Source organism: Elgaria multicarinata, chromosome 6 (assembly GCF_023053635.1).
Source record: "Elgaria multicarinata webbii isolate HBS135686 ecotype San Diego chromosome 6, rElgMul1.1.pri, whole genome shotgun sequence".
NCBI classification, from domain to species: domain Eukaryota; kingdom Metazoa; phylum Chordata; class Lepidosauria; order Squamata; family Anguidae; genus Elgaria; species Elgaria multicarinata.
The window spans coordinates 44,624,299-44,637,706 of record NC_086176.1 but is presented as its reverse complement, the minus strand read 5'-3'; the positions used below and the strand labels follow the sequence as shown (position 1 = coordinate 44,637,706).

The 13,408-nt window shown below is 43.5% G+C and overlaps 1 protein-coding gene across 5 annotated transcripts in view; it reads right to left on the bottom strand.

Annotated features, from left to right (window-relative positions):
• The window catches only part of PIP5K1B (phosphatidylinositol-4-phosphate 5-kinase type 1 beta), a 96,040-nt gene extending 87,708 nt beyond the window's left edge, over window positions 1–8,332 (bottom strand). For 2 of the 5 annotated variants that reach the window (XM_063129307.1, XM_063129312.1), the window contains exon 1: window positions 7,881–8,332. The gene's annotated coding sequence lies outside the window, so the exon portion shown is untranslated. Of the gene's footprint in view, window positions 1–629; window positions 651–7,880 lie in introns of those variants that run through there. The other 3 variants (XM_063129308.1, XM_063129311.1, XM_063129310.1) reach the window with 2 other exon arrangements.
• Between the last annotated feature and the right edge of the window lie 5,076 nt (window positions 8,333–13,408).

The window sequence follows — 13,408 nt, the reverse complement described above, 5'->3', positions numbered from 1 at the left end:
TAAGAGTTCCCTCTATGTTGCCTTAACCATTTGGGTTACACTATAAAGTTTTCAGTTCACAGGAGATGAGGAGGGGCAGACATGATAACAACTTGACCAGTGGAGAGACTGGAAGTTTCCCCCTACTTCTGAGAAAACATACCATATGACATGGGAAGGTCACATACCCCAACTCAGGTTGACCAGGTTGGTATACCAGGTTGGTATAGTGAAGTGACTATACCAACAAAGCGGAGGCCACAATGCTGGAAGGCTGCCCTCCAGGACTGCTGCTGGGACTCCTATTCCTCATGGTGAGAGATAGCTATACACACTGCTATATGAGGAAACAAGCACCAGCAAGTCTTAGAGCAAGAGCAGGGATCTTTTCTCTATGAAGGGCCACTAACCTATGAGAAAAGTCAAACCGTGGCAACAGCCAATTGAGGACAGAGCCAGAGTTGATGGTGGGTGGCGTTTACAGAATTATATTACTTAGCTTTTTTGCCTGTGTCACCAAATCCATTCTCTACCTCTCCTAGTCTCAGTCTCTCTCTTTCTGTCTCTCTCTCTCTCTCACACACACACACACAAATTGGAAGAGAAAGCAATTCCCAGAGGGGTGGCATGGAGAATAAGAGTGGACTCACAGTGTCTGGAAATCAAGATGATGCGAAGGGCGATGAAATTAGGCCAACGGTCATAAGTTCTCCACCTCAGCCTTAGAGAATAAAAATCTTGGATTCCCCAATGGCTTGCAATAAAGTTTTTTCCTATATCACTTCAGAAAACACATGCACACTGCCAACAGAAGTTTCTGACCTGAAACACAAGTAAAAGCCAAAAGCTTCAGCTAGCTATGAGCACTGAGTCATTATCCGTCAACAATCTGGCAAAGCAAAAAATTGGCTTCTATAATATATGCATCATACCCGAAAATGGTTACATACAGAGTTATAAAACTCATCATCTAATCCTATGCATCAGAAAAGTCCAACTGAATTCAATATGACCTGCTCGTCAATAAGCATACATACAATTACAGTCATGCATGTTTACTCAGAATGTAGTATCACTGTGTTCAATGAGGCTTACCCCCAGTGGAGGTTTGTACAACACAACAGTACACAGTGGCTTAATTTACCCTCGGGAGATGTCAAGTTTTTCTAGGTACTTGTGGGCAGCACTTTTGTATGGTGCCCATGGGCACCTGGTTTATCATGGCTTGTTGTGTCATGCGATTCCAAGCAGCAGCTGTTGTTTGGGGGTTAGAAAACCCTCAAATAACCCTAAAACAAGCCATGGGTTATTTGAGGGTTGTCTAATCCTCAAACACCACGTGCCGCTTGGGTTCACATGGCAAGACAGGCACCTGCAGGCACTGTACAAAACTGGTATCTGCAGCCACCCAGCATGAGGCAAACAGCCCCCGGGGTAAATTAAGCCAGAGTCATGTATTGTGAAGCAGAACACTGTGTGCCTAGGATTGAAACCACAGTGATACTTACTTAGATGAGTCCCTATTAAGTCAATTGGACTTATCTCTGAATAAACTTGTTTAGGGTCAAGGTGCTCCTATTGAAAACCTCAGTCATACAGTATCACTCTTGTTATCATTATATTAATAACAAACTTGGAAAATGAATTTGCAAGTAAAATCTAGACTCTCTGCATATATTCCTTCAGATTTTCTAAAAGTATACCTTTGAATTAGTCACAATATAACCTTTGGCAGGTTTATTTCACTGCTCTGGCCATTGACCAGAGCAACGTAAAATCACATATTTGCAGAAATCTAAAATTTTAGAAACAGCCTCAAAATATCTTTTTCTATGTATAGATTGTATAATTTCTGCTGCCAGTGTCTTTTTTTTAAAAAAAACACTAATGCAAACCCCACCCCAACAGATCTTGTATATAATATCTTCAAATCTAGCTAAGCAGACGTTATTAATAGCTTTTATGTAATTTTAATGGGTATAGAATTTGCAGGGTGAGTTTATGAATATGGTAGAAGGTGAAGCTGTATGCAGCTACGCTTCACACTGACACATTCAGAATACACAGATCAAAATAAGCTAATCAGAACTACTAAAAGAAAGAGAATGTGCAAAGAAGATACAGATAGCATGAGAAGAATGAACGTACATATTCAATTTCAGTAGGTTACACAAAAGTAGCTTCAAGTCTTGTTTACATAATTAGGGTACTAAAGTAGTTTGTTCAGATTATAAACAAAGAGCCCCTTTTCACAATTGGTACCACTGTGTACTGACTACTGACTAAGAACTAAGAAAGCTACACATCTCTGGCTACACATTTGTATGCTTAACGAAGCCCAAAGTGAAATGGAGTCCATCTGGTGAAATGGACTCAGTTCACAAAAGCTTAAGCCATAATCAATTTGTTAGTCTTTAAGGTGCGACAAGATTCTTTCTTAGTTTTGCTATAATAAATTAACACAGCTACTTCTCTGTAAATTTACCCAAGATAATGCAAGAGGGTCCAGAACACACACAGCCCCGGAAATATTCAGGACCCTGCCTGACAGGTCAAACTAAGGTTTGACAGTTTCTGGGAAGACTAGTTTGTTTTCATCAGCGGAAATGAAATGCCTATGTTTGGTAGGTACAGTGTCAATAGTCGTATTTGAGAAATAATCAGAATTGGTTCGCCATTTCCCTAGAAGAGCCTCTTTTAACTGGTAGAGGTGTTGATTTGGTTTAGAGATTAAGTGTATGTCTCTCATACTCATATGCATATTACTTAATGTTGACCTAGTTATTTTTAAAAAAAAAATACAAATTCAATTTTTTAAAAAATAATAATCCATTTTTTAAAAAAAACATTGATTTTTATCCACTCTGCTATATTGACTGGATTCGGACAACACGATAACCAACGGTGTGTTAAATCGCCAACAGTTGGTTATTGTGTCATCTGTCGGGACTTTTTCACCCTATGGTTGGTTATTTGGCTGAAATAACCAACATTGCAGAGCTGATTATTTGAACAACTGTTGGTTATTGTGTCATGTGTCAGACACCGTTGACTATTTCATGTCACACAGTTATTTTCAGCGACTAGAGTCCCCTGGCAGGAGTGACAAAGTGGTGGCAGAACTCGCAATGGCTGATGGGATATCAATGGGAGGACTGAGGGAGAGAGAGTGCAGGGGATGTGTCAATCAAACACTGTTGACTAATAGTCAACTCAACGCTGGCCTTAATCCACACCACGGTTAATTATAATCATGTCATGTGGGGAGTACCCCCTCAATAATCAACCGTGGAGTTGACTATTAAGCCACCATTGACTAATGTGTTGTTCAAACGCAGCCACTGTCTTTTTCTCTGAGTTAATTCCTCTGTCTCGCTTGACACAGGTCTACCATCACAATGAACAAAGAAGAACAGTCCTACCCTGCCTGTGTCTTTGCACACATAATTATTCAGAGAAACAGAAACTGAAAGCCCAGAACTTTCAAGCAGCAAGAGCTGGTAATTAGTCTGGACAGAGTCATTTTCATGAGATGTAAAACTAAAATGAATGTCCATGTTTGATTGAATTTCCTACCAGTGTGAGTGTGACAGAGCCATTAATTCTTTTTTTATGAGACTGTTAATGTAAATTTATCATAGTTATGATGAGACAATTGTAACTATGTGATTTGTTTTAAATAAGAGAAAATTGTAATATTGTATTTATATTTTTTTAAAAAGGAATTAAAACTACCCAATTAAAATTTTAGAAATATGATTTTAAAAAATTAATCATGAATTTTTATCCTTTCTGATCCACTCAGTGGTAGACCACAGCTGAGGTCAGACGACATGCTAACCCACTGTGGGTTGGGTTCAGGAGTGACCCACAAGGGGTTAGCGTGTTCTGGGGGGGGGGGTTCATTCCCATTGTTGTTGACAGACATAGTAATGCTTGTCTCATACAATAGATAATGCTACACATTTCTCTTCTAGATACAAAAAGAATCTCATCGAAGAAATGTACTAATCAGTTTTGACACCGCTTGTATTTTCATTGAGTCTTCAATGATTTCAAGACAATAATTTTAGGCTGTAATCCTATACAAACTCAATGAGAATTATTTCTCAGTAAACATGTATAAGATTGCACTGGTAATGTATAGAAGAAATTTCTCAATTTATATGAGGTCCAGTAATGTCCCAGAGTTAAAACTCTCCTTAGAAAGAAAGAAGAAACCATCAGAAATACTAGCTTTTGTTCACATCCCAGAAGCAAGCAGATAGTTTATTATAATGCTCAATTTTTCATAACTTTGATTTTATGAAGAGTTTTAAAAACTGTTCCATTCATCCTTAATATCTCTGTTACAACTATTCCTATTTTACAGTTCCTATTTTTATTCTTCTCCTATGCCTATAAAGAGCACCTTGACCTGTACCAAGTGCTTATTTTAATGAAAAGCTTCAGCTGCCGATTTCTGCAGATCAAGCTGCAATGACACAAGAGTAAGCTAGGAAGGGGTGTGATTTTCTGATCATTAATGAATGGGAAATCAAGACTGATGCTCAGTTCAGACAACACGTTTCTCTATGCAGTGGGAAAACTGCACTCAACAGTTGAGTTCCTAGGGGGTACTCCCCACACAACATGTTCTAACTCCACCGTTTCTGAGTGTGGGCTACTGTGGAGTTGAGTAAAATCCATCACAAAGTTTGATTGACAATTCCTCCGCCCTCTCTCCTCCCCCAGTCCTCCATGCTGCAAAACAACCAAAAACAATCCCGACAGCTCTCCTAGAGCGGCACTCGCTCCTTTTGCCGCTCTTCCCAGGGAACTCTTTAGCCAGTGGAAAAATTCCACTCAACCCAACAGGAGATTCCACACTGCCCTCCACACAACACAACGGTTGTGCAGGAACTCTCCTCTGCACAGCGTGGATATTCAGCATGGAGTGTTTTCCAAAATAAACCTCCACTGCAGGGTGGAGTTTTCCCTCCATACAACACATTTCTCAACAGTGGTGTAAACACTGTGGAAATGTGTTGTCTAAACTGAGCTTGAGACACAGTTACAGAGGTCATGCAATCAATTCAATGACTACCATCAAATGAAATAAAACAGACCGGCCACATGGGGTCACAGAAAGATTTATAGTGCATAGTGAAGATTTCACATGCTAATTAGCAAATCCTCACCACTGCTCATCAACATAAGAGTTGGGGAACACGTCTCCCCATATTTTGCATGAACCGGAAGGAGGCAAGGGTAGGCTGTGTCTCATGGATCAAACCAGCAGACATCATGGATAACTTGATGTTTCCTAGCTACTCTGTAAACTCTGAATAGCTGCATTCTGATGTAATGTTAAGCAATGGATTAGTGTTATGAGAATGAGCCTGGCCTCATACACTCTCTCCCCAGCCCTTCAGTGTAGCAGTGATCAGAAGTCCTGCTTCCATTTTAGATTAACCATGGTTTAGCATGTTGTCCAAACCCTAAACTATAATTAAGCTTAATTATGGACAGTGAAAAAAAGCCACCTTCATAAACTCTGGTTTGACTCTAACGGTGTCCTTCCACCAGCAGAACAAAAACTACTGATGGAAGATATTTCCCTTCCTCCCTGTGCACCCCCCAAATTGGTCTGGAGGGTTGGGGGACTGTCCAGAGCAGATTTGGTGTGTGTGCAGAGAATGGGGAAGTCTAGTCATGCAAGCATAACACTTTTCGCTTAATGTTGGATTTAAGCCTATGGCCTGAAGTTTGCTGGTTTCCACTAACCCTGGTTAAGAATAGCCACAGTTTATCCAGATTCAGGTGATATAGCAAGCTGCAGTTAATCTAAAACAGAAGCAAAAGCTTCTTAAATGTTCATGGCTGTATCAAAAGAGAAGGGGATTGAATGGAACACACAAGCTTTTGGAGATGCTAAGCTCATTCTCATAACACTAAAGGATGTTTTAGTATTACATCTGAACCACCCCAATGTCATGCTCTCCACATTTGAGGATTACTGACAAACCCCTTAAAGATTCTCTTTCTCTCATACTTCCCATCACAAAACATTCTGAGATTCATATAAAAACCAATTGAGGTAAGGTTTCCAACCCATTTTTCAAGGTAACATGAACTAGCTCCTATTGACATTTTCTTCAGCTGACCTATTTCAACAGTACTTGTATGGAAAAATATATAACAAAGATAAGAACAGCAAATACACAAGGTGTGTTTTGCATATAGTGAAACAGAAAACTCTCCCCTGCATTGACTACGTAGAGCACTGCAATACCTATTGGTTCCAGGAAGCAATGCTATTTTAGGCAAATAACCTTGTGATAATGCAAGGCAAACTTCATATTTTGAGCAGAAAGCTTCCTTAAAGGGCATTATGCAGCAAAATTAAACATGTCAAAAGTGCATCTGTATAACTGCTTCATTACTTCTCCATACATCCAAGCTCAGTCCTGAGCTATTGGTACTCCCACCCACAGCAAAGAAAAGGCAGCACATGAATATCTTTCTCCTATATTTCTGTTGGCAATAGAATTATCCAGTGCCTATTCTTTCCACTAAAATCAATTATCTCTTACCACACCCCTTATCTTTAACATTTAGAAGAAGAAATTCAGTTAGGTGTTACAAAACACTATTTTATAAATTATTCCAAGGTCCAGAGATTTAATCTTCATGTAAAGCAGGTACTCTTTTACTTAACAAATAGCTCATTTACACATTCATTAAAATCATCTGGCATCCAAATCCTAAACATGCCATTCTGAAGCACCCCTGGAAATCGATGGGTCTTTCTTCCACTGATGTGCTTAAGATTGGGATACAGGAGTGATTCAATGAGATGAAATCTATTACTGTAGTAGTGTTTCATCTTATTGGGAAATAGAGCAAATGAACAGACCAACCAATTTTCAGCTGCACATTTTAGAAAGATTTCTCAAGCCATAAAGAACCAAGATCATGATTAGAGGGAGATGGCCTAGCATTAACAGAGGTCTAACTGTTGCTCTTCTTCACAAGAGGATGCTTCAGTTACCAGAAGGCAAAACTGGGTAGGGGGTAAGAAAGAACTTATTAAATGCCTTGATTCTTACAAGCTGCTAAGAAGAACTGCTGTGTTCTTTGCCTGTTAAGGCCACCTACGGATCCAGCAGGAAGCTTCTTTTCAGTTTGGTGGGGGGGAGGGAAGAGTCCTGTCGTACAAATTGTGACATGTGTAAGTGGGGTAATGAGTGTTCCAGAGCTCTGATTTTACTGTCTGCCATAAACCACCCAACTTCCTCGAACCCTGCAATCATCAGTCACATCTGCCACGCAAGATAGCAAGTTAAGCACCTGCAAAAACTGCCCAATTTGAACACGAAAAAAGAAAACGTGGGGAGGGGGGGAGAGAGAAAAGCACCCTACGTCTCGTTTCTGAAGCCGAGAAGAATCTCGAGCATTGCAGCCCCCATTTCCTAACCCTCACTGACCGGTGAGCGTGTGAAGGGTTGGTTTGGGTATCGTTTTGTTTTGAGAGAGAAAGAGGGAATCTGAAGCTGTGCAGTATATTGATGGCAAAAACAGCAACACCCCTCCACCTGTTCAATCCGGATTCAAAAGCAAGGCAGGAAACAAAAAGGGGTAGGGGTAGGAGAAGAGCCTTTCCGGGTGCCATTCCTCAATCTAGCGCTTCAGGGCCCCCACCTTCGCCAGTCAGCCTCCCCGGCCCCCCACTCACCTTGGCGCCAATCCCCCTCTGAAACCGTAACGCGCCGTAATCCCCCACCACACAACTCCCCGGCGCCCCTTTCCTCCCCTCCAGCAAGCTCCGGTTCGGTGGAAAGGCAAGAAAAAAAGGGGGGGCGTTCGGTGGAAAGACAGCCCCGCAAGACGGGCCAGCCGGCCGCACCGACTCTTCGCACACCCACCTCCAGCAACTCCGAGCTTGCCGCAGGCGACGCAATTCCAAGAGCCCAAACCAACTCTAGGCAAGCCGCCGCAGCAGGGAATTGCGGCGGCGGCGGCGGCCGACTGCCTCGCTCTCTCGCCCTCCGCTCTCGCTCCTGCCCGGTTGCGCCTCTGCGCCGTTTGGCGGCAACTGCTCCCCCAAGGCACCGCGGCGGCCAGTCTCTTCGCCGGGTTGCAGCCTGCTCGCGCCGCTCAGTCCCACGCTGGGCTGCTTCCCTTCTGCCTTTCTGCTCCGGCCCTGCTGCCTGAAGAGTCCCCTGCGTTGTAGGTGAGAGCGGCCGGCCAGCTTCCCCGGAGCCCTGCGCAACGCACACACGGCCCGCCGGCCTCTCGCTCTTCCTCCTTCCAGCTCCAGGTCTGGCGTGGGGGAAGGGGGAAGGGAGCCCCCAAACTGCGCTGTCGTCGGCTCAGGCCCCTCCCGCCGCCCGGCAGCACCAAGGCTCTTCCCCTTCCTTTCTTCCCTCCCACCGCTCCTTCTCCCCGCCTGAACGCAGCCTTCAGCTCTCGCCGGCTGCCCGCGCTCGTCCTCCCCTTAATCCCAGCCCCCTCCCACCCCAGGCGCTCGCTCGCGCTCTAAGGAGGGCGTGTGAAAGCACGACGTGTTGCCCGAGAGCTCCGGCGGAGACGCACAAGGCCTCTGTGGGAGGAAGGGATCGCGCAAGGTCTGCCTTGGGGAAGGCGGCGAGCCGGGCTCATTGCCTTGAGACTCACGGAGTGCCATGCACGACTTCTGGGTTCCAAATGCGGTGGCGAGGAGGGATTTTGTTGACTGGAACAGGGTTTTGGCAGACCTCAGGCTTGCGGGATCGACTTTGTTTTAGTCGAGAACGGAGACATCTGCCAACCAGAGTCTGGTGCAAAAGCGCACACGCTTAAAATTAAAGAATGCTGAGTCCCGGAATCGGTTTTGAGAGTGCAACAATGAATGGAGCTCCTTCCACATAAAAATCCACTCGCGGTTAACCCACGCCTTCATCATTTCAGCAGTATGAGTTGTTAAACAGTTGGGAGCCAGGAACCCTGCCAGTCTACTGCAAATCAACCAGATCCAGATCCACTATCTGGCCACTCCTCGTCTAGATCCTTTAAAAAAAAAAGGAAAAAAAGTTAACCGTCGTTTTGGACTTGGGTTTTATTTTCGCTCAAGGCCACACACCCCTTAGTCCAGGGACTAAGTGATTGCCAAATATTGTTTAATTGTGAAATCCACAGAACCCTGTGGCATCTTGAAAGACCAACAGATTTATGATGGAATAAGCTTTGGTCCACTTCATCAGATGCAATGCATCTTTTGTCACAGTAAAACTATTCCTGTTTGTATGTGTGAACCATGTACAAAACTCCATGTGACTGATCTGGAAGGAAGTCTTTTATTGTATCTTTTTATTGTAACTGGGGGCAGCTGCTGCTACTACTGCCCTCACCACACCACCCATCTGCTGCCTGAAGCAACTGCCTCACTCTGCCTCATAATAAGGCCAGCACTGGGAAAGAAGCATGTATTAAGAGGAACTGCACAAAATTAAACTTGTCAAAATGCTCCTCTTGTCTTGAGGCACTTGTTTCTGTTTAATGTTTTAGTGGTTTAATTTTTGTTTCATTTTTATAAACTTCTTGAAATTTAAACTCCTTATAAGCTACCCTGAATATTGTTGTTCCAATTGCAACAGAAGGGTGGGGTATTTATGATCCTAATAAAGATAGTTGTGTGGTTGAAAGTGAAACTAACTGTAGCAAAAGAGCTGGTCTGGCACAGCCTCATTCCACAACATCCCAGCTCCATAGATCTCCCAGAAGCTGCAAAACCCTATTACTATATACAGAACATAGCTCAAAACACAACCCTTTCTCTCCTGATCCAATTTATTTATTTATTACATTTCTATACCTCCCAATAGCCGGAGCTCTCTGGGTGGTTCACAAAATTCCAGAGTGGCTTTTAAAGCCCCTTTTGATGTGTGTTTTCCTTCTTAAAGGAATATATGTGAGAAACATTACAGTGAAATGCTGAATCTACACAGATCTTGCAGAACAAATTTAATAGGTTTTATCTTACTATGGATCTTTAAGGCAAAAAATATGTAATTTCTCCTTAGACAAGACTACATCCATTTCAAGGAATCCAAAGGATGGTGTTGGGGAGAGCAAGGAGAGGAAGGTATGGAAGCATGATACTCCTATGATTCTTGTTCATTGGCCACGCTGGCTGGGGCTTGTGGGAGGTGTAGTCCAAGATATCCGGAGATTGCCAGTATGTGTAGCTCTGGATAGGGAGTGTCAGCAAAGCAACAGGAGCCAGAAGAGTACAAAGGGTAGCACAACTGACCATAGGACAAGGGTGGGCAGAAAGGTGTCCAGATTTGGGGGGGGGGGATTTCAACTCCCAGCATTCCTGACCATACTGGCAGGGGCTTCTGTGAATTGAAGTCCAAAGCATGTGAAGATCTACCTTCAACCCACCCCTGCTTTAGGGCATATGTATGGAGACTAAAGAAAACAAAGACAATGTTATCTGGATCCCCTGTAACATTCTGTGATTGAGGCAGGGCAATAGGATGGTAAAATGCCTCATCTGGAACCCCCACCCCCACCCACCCCAGTGATGTGATGAATGGACCAACAGCTCTTTCTGCGGTGGAACTGTGTTCATGCCTAATACACACAACAGTGTTTCTGCTTTTTCCAGTCCATAGTTCAACAATGGAATTTCTTGGCATGCTGCAATAATCTTTAGAATTTATACTCCTTGGCCAAGGTGAGGCAACAGTAAAGAGCTTACCCTACTAATGGACAAAGGTACAGCCCTCCCATCTGATTCTACCAGTCCAGTGATCTATTCTTCCAGTAGTAGTGACACATGCTCCCTCCCCTTGCATTACACTTGTGACAATGGCAGTAAATACACCTGACTTATCAGCTTCAAAGCTGTGCTTGGTGTGGAGGAGGGGCAAAGGGCAAGTAAAGGCGCAATCCTAGGCATGTTTAGACAGAAAAAACGGCAACACCTCCCAGCCTGCCCCAGCCAGCATGCATAGGATTGCCTCCCAAACCATCTGAACAGGGGCCCACATGGCTGTTTGGAATTGATTTATCTTAAAATGATGCTAATTATACATAGTCAAAGTCTCTCGGGTAGCCAAGAAGCCTGCAGCTGGTGAGACAGAATTCTGCTTACTTGGATAGAGTATATGTAGCTGCCACTGCATAGTATGGAACTGTTTATTACCAAAAGGGGGTGGGCAGAAGGCAGATCTGCATATGCATTGGACTTCAACTCCCAGAAGACCTTGCCAGCATGTCCAATGGTCAGGAATGCTGGGAGCTGATGTACATAAATCTGGAGATCTACTTTCTGCCCAGCGCTGCATTAGTGCCTACTCTAAAACAGCGGTAGGCAAATTGTGGCCCTCCAGATGTTTTGGTTTACTACTCTCATCACCACACTGGGAGCCAGTGTGGTGTAGTGGCTAAAGTGTTGGACTGGGAGTCGGGAGATCCGGGTTCTAGTTCCCACTCAGCCATGGAAACCCACTGGGTGACTTTGGGCCAGTCATAGACTCTCAGCCTAACCCACCTCACAGGGTTCTTGTTGTGAGGATAAAATGGAGAGGAGGAGGATTATGTACACCACCTTGGGTTCCTTGGAGGGAAAAAGGTGGGATAGAAATACAGTAAATAAATTAAACAAAATTATCCCCCCCCCCGGTTGGCTACTGCTGGCTAGGGCTGATGGGAGTTTTTTCACCCTCCAAATGTTTTGTCCCACAAGTTGCCCACTCTTTTCTAAAGGATATTTTACATCAATATGTCATATTAGAAGGTACTATCATTAAAAATTATTAAACACTTATAAAGCACCTAAAATTGTATTAATGATAGACAGATAGAATAGCCTTTGCCTGCAGGGCCCTTACAATTTAACAGACATGATATAAAAGGAAAAAAGGAATGAGGAGGGAAGAGGAAGCAAGCATTGGAGGAGGAGCTCCTTCTCCTTCTCTGGCCAATGTTTCCCCTTTGCTGTGATGTTCTTCTTGGGAGACCGAGGTGGGGGTGGGCAGCATCCTAGTGGCCATTAGTCTACTGGCTGATGGAGGAGGCCAGAGAGTATGCTTCCCTCTCCAGTTCCAAGGCAACTGTCAGCTGGAGCTGAGACTTGTCTGGCAGGGAGAGTGATAGCCAATGGATAGAGCCAGGTTGGTCCCTGCCATATAGGGTAGATATCTTTTCAAGAGAAACCAATACTGACAACATTTGAACTGACAACTTAATGTGCCTCACTGTCGTAGACTTGCTGTGTTTAACATTAAACAAACGGGATTTGGGCTGAGGGGCAGACCACAGAAATAAAATATAACTGATGATAAAGACCACGTGGGTTTTAGATGAGGCCAAAGCCTGACACTTTTGGATCAAGCTAATAATACTTTGATCTGTGCTATTTATCTTTAAGTAGTTTTATAAATTAGGAAAGAAAAAAGTCTGCAGAACCTAAATTGTTGTATCATACATTAGCCGAGGACACAAATGGGGAAAAATGATTTAATTTCTTCCAGGGGAGTGGGAAAATCTACTAGGAAACCCTGTCCATGCCTGATAGCACTACTGTGTTCTTAATTTATTTTAGCAGGAGTTGCCCTGAAAAAACCCTTCCTTGTGGACTGTGCTCTTACCCAGGTCTAATGTCAGCACCTGGTATCCTTAGGCAGCACCCTGCCAGGACCCACCAGTGCTGCTGCCTACCCTGGATCCCCCTCCCTCACTGGGTGAAGGGCAGCTACTAGCCACCATTTATTTATTTTTCCAGAAAGCCCTGAAGTATGTGACATAGCATTGCTCCAGGGTATTGTGGGAAATTAACATGACAACCCATCTTGTAACCATCCCTTGCCAAGGAAATCCACAGACAGGGTGCCCCACTGACATAAATGGGGCCTCATGTTTGGCCCTTTTCTGAGGGCTCCCACAAACCCGGAGCCAGCACTGTTCTGTGTTCTCTATTGTTTGAATGAAATATTAAAAAAAAAAAAAAAAAAACAGGAATAGCAGGTATGATTTTATTCTAGCGCAAAATATGAACAGAGCATTTCACTGACTCCTCTTTCTCTTTATTTTCTGTAATAATAGAACCTGAAAGCCATGAAACAGCAGAATCTTCCTAAGTATGCATGCACATTTGGATTAAAATACTTTATCTACTCCTCGAGACAGCTCATGAAGCTTGTGCTAAAACTGCTTTCACAAGGGTATTTGTTGTTTTGTAATTACTAATAGTGATCAGACTCTAGTAGGCATAATAAGCTTTACTCAATAGGGCTGTGCTTCTTATCATAATTGGACTTTGTACTTGCTGTCACAGAGCTGAGGCAAAACAATTAAAGATAAATGTCACTAGAGGCTCAAGACGGAATACAAATTGTTCTTCTTTGGCTTAGGTTTGATAGTTGATGTCCTTGTTTTACCCAAACTTGACCCCTGCTTA